Below are 3658 nucleotides of genomic sequence, written 5' to 3' on the forward strand. Positions count from 1 at the left end.
AAGGACCACAAGCGCAGCCAGTCACATTTTGGGCTGAGAGCGCTCCTGGTCGGTCAGCCAGGAGGCCTGAGAGCCGGTGGCCCCGGGGGGCCCACAGCATCCCTCATCCTTACCTCCCAGGCACCTGCCAGCTGAGAAATCACAGGGCAAGGGGAGCCACCGAGCTGCCATCCTGCCCCTGGCTCCCTCTGCTGCCCCTCCCAAAGCCCCTGCCCCTGTGCTCCGTCTCTGGACTTACCCAGACCTGGACCCAATCTCGCCTTGAGCTGCGGGCGGCCAGGTCTCTGGACCTGGCGGAGCCTCAGCCTCTGTGAAGCTGTAAAGCGGGATCACCATCGCTCCTCCCCCACGGTCCCGTGACATCGAGGGAGATGAAAGGAGGTGCGGCTTCTGGGCCCGGGAGGGACCTTGGGCTCTTGGTCACTTCACACCCCACCCCCACCCACGGGAAGACAGAAGCAGAGCCTTCAGGAGTGACACAGGGGGTGTCAGCAGGGCTGGAAGAGTCTGTCACCTGCCGTTCCCTTTGCTCCCAAAGCCCAGGAGTCCTTCCTGGGGACTCGGTAAACGTGGCTTGATGTGGGCGGTCCTTTGCCACTCGAGAATCTTACCCCATGCCAGCCCTCCATCGAGAGAGAGACAGAGACAGAGGGAGAGCGAGAATGCAGAGCCAGGCGGGGGGGCAGCCGCTGACCTCAGCAGAGGACACACACAGGCCTGCAGACCAGCTTCCCTTCTCCTTTGTTTCCAGTTTGCTTAACGAGCCAAATATTTAAGCAACTCCCCCGCTACCCCGCTTTCCTCTTTAATCCCTGAACCTCTGACAGTGATGACGAGGTCCCAGTGAGAGCTGCGGACGTGTCCTCTGGGCTCTCCTGGACCGGGTCTCAGGAGGCCCGGGCCGACGTGCCGGTGGACGGGCCAGAGACATACCTGGGCCGCGTCTGGGTCACGGCAGCGAGCTGTCTCCTCCCGCCCAGCGCTTCTAGCTCTCAAAGGCCCGCAGGAGGGCTCCTGGATTTAATGCCTCGTCTGTACCCCAGCCCGACGACGGGCACCCTCACAGGGCCTGTGGTCCGTCTGGGAGAACCAGTGGGGTGTCTGCACGTGGGGCCTCCACCTGGGCCAAGGGAGTTTGCTCCTGTGTCAGGCACCCCAGGGAGCCTGAGGCCGCTCTCTGTCCTTTGAAGCCTGTCCAGCTCTTTCAAAGGAAGAACAGGACCCACAGTGCCTTTTATCTGGTTCGGATTAAGGGGTCAGGCCCCCCCCACATGCAGTTCTGGGGCTCAGCCAATATCTTTCCGGGAGTGTTTGTTGATACTTATAAATGTCTCCCAAATTCGTCTGAAAACATCTGTGCACATGGCGGTTTCCGTCGCTCTGGGTGAACAGAGACGGCAAGAGGTTTTTTGTTTTTCTTTTAACATCTTTATTGGAGTATAATTGCTTTACAATGGTGTGTTAGTTTCTGCTTTATAACAAAGTGAATCAGCTATACATATACATATGTTCCCATATCTCTTCCCTCTTGCGTCTCCCTCCCTCCCACCCTCCCTATCCCACCCCTCCAGGCGGCCGCAAAGCACCGAGCTGATCTCCCTGTGCTATGCGGCTGCTTCCCACTAGCTATCTATTTTACGTTTGGTAGTGTATATATGTCCATGCCACTCTCACTTTGTCACAGCTCACCCTTCCCCCTGCCCATATCCTCAAGTCCATTCTCTAGTAGGCAAGAGGTTTTGACAGAGCTGAAATTCCTCTAGCCCCGCTGTGAGCTGACCCCACACAGGCCCCGAGGCGGCTGTTGTTTCTGCCACGGGGATGGCTGAGCTCTGCAGGGTGGATGGGGGTGGCAGAGGGGTGCAGGGGCCCCCCCCAAACCTCAATCTGGCCTCTCCAAGTGTAGTGCTGAATGGTGGCCTCCGGAGGATACATCCCTACTGCCTGGAACCTGTGAACAGGACCTTATTTGGGAAAAGGGTCTCGGTAGGGATTGAATTAAGGATCTCGCATGAGATTCTCCTGGATTACCTGGGTGAGGCCGCAATGTGTCCTTACAGGAGACAGAAGAGGAGGGACAGACAGAGGAAAAGGCCGTGTGAAGATGGAGGCTGAGATGTGAGTGATGTGGCCACAAGCCCAGGGACGCCTGGGCCAGGAGAGCTGGGCTCAAGGATGGGTCCCGCCCCGGAGCCTCCAGAGGGAACGTGACCCTGCCGACACCTTGAGTTTGGACTTCTGGCCTCCAGAACTGGGAGAGAATAAACTTCTGCTGTTTTAAGCTCCACCCCCACCCCCCACCCCACCCCCGCCCAGTTTGTAGTAAACTTACAGCTGCCACAGCAAATTGCCTGGAGGCCTTCTCTGGGTGAGACTGCTCCTCCCCCAGGGACTCAGTCCCACCCTCAGAGCGTCCTGGAAACCAGGGGCACCTCCCCCGACCGTGCCACCTCGGCCCGCAGACCCCAGGGGCAGGCTTTCCTCCAGATTTGCTGTCTGTGCTCAGCTGTGGGCAGTGTGGACGTTCCCGGCCTCACCTTGGTGACCCGGCAGCGTTGCCCAGGTGTCAGGCTGCCGTCTGTCCCCCAGCTCCTCAGACGGCCTGCTGGGGGCCTGGAGATAGCCCACCTCTGTTCTCTGCTCATGACTCACATGGCACTGCAGTCTCCTGCTGCCCCGATCTGGCTCAGGCAAGGGGGGCCTCTGATCACTGAGTTCCATCTGGGGGTCTATGTAAAATGCAGAATTGGCAACATTCAGCCTCCAGGAACCGTAGCCCTCTGCCAGGAGGAATACGAAGTGCAGTGCTATGTAAAGTCTCAGTGCAGAGGGGGCCTAGGGAGAGTCATAGGCTTGTCATCTGTACAACGGGTGGCTCTGCGCCCGGGGGTCCCTCCTGGCCACCCAGCGTGCATGCCTCAGGTGTATGGACGCCATTGACCCTGTGCAGAGCTCCACACGTCAGGTCAGTGTCCGAGTGGCTCTGGTTGACCCCCGACCCCTCCGCCAGGACCCGTCCTTCTGGAGCGGGTGATGCCCAGGAGGCCTCCAGGAGGTGCCAGCAGGGGAGGCTAGCCCCATTCCACCCCCACCTGGCGACAGCTTTGAAGAGGAGTGGCTGGCCTGCAACGACTTATTTCACCCGCATAATGTTTTTTGTTTGTTTTTTTGCGGTACACGGGCCTCTCACTGTTATGGCCTTAGCCGCTCCGCGGCATGTGGGATCTTCCCGGACCAGGGCACAAACCCGTGTCCCCTGCATTGGCAGGCGGACTCACAACCACTGCACCACCAGGGAAGCCCCCCGCATAAGGTTTTCAACGTTGGTTCTCGGCACAGCAGGTATCAGTAACTAGATACCTTGTTATATAGCTGGATACACTCCATTGTATGGCTGGACCACATTTTAAAATGTATCCATCCATTCAGGGATGCCTGCGTTGTCTCCACTCTGGGCCCTTATAAACAATGCCGCTGAAACACTTGTGTGGACATTTTGGTTTCTTTGCGGTAAATATCTAGGAGTAGAATTGCTGGGTCCCATGGTAACTTCATATTTAACCTCTGAGGACCTGCCAGACTGTTTTCCACGGCGGCTGCACCGTTTTACAGCCCTACCAGCAGTGTGTGCACGTCCTGGTTGCTCTGAGTCCTGGCC

The sequence above is a fragment of the Neophocaena asiaeorientalis genome, unplaced genomic scaffold (assembly GCF_003031525.2).
Source record: "Neophocaena asiaeorientalis asiaeorientalis breed wild unplaced genomic scaffold, Neophocaena_asiaeorientalis_V1.1 scaffold606, whole genome shotgun sequence".
NCBI lineage: Eukaryota > Metazoa > Chordata > Mammalia > Artiodactyla > Phocoenidae > Neophocaena > Neophocaena asiaeorientalis.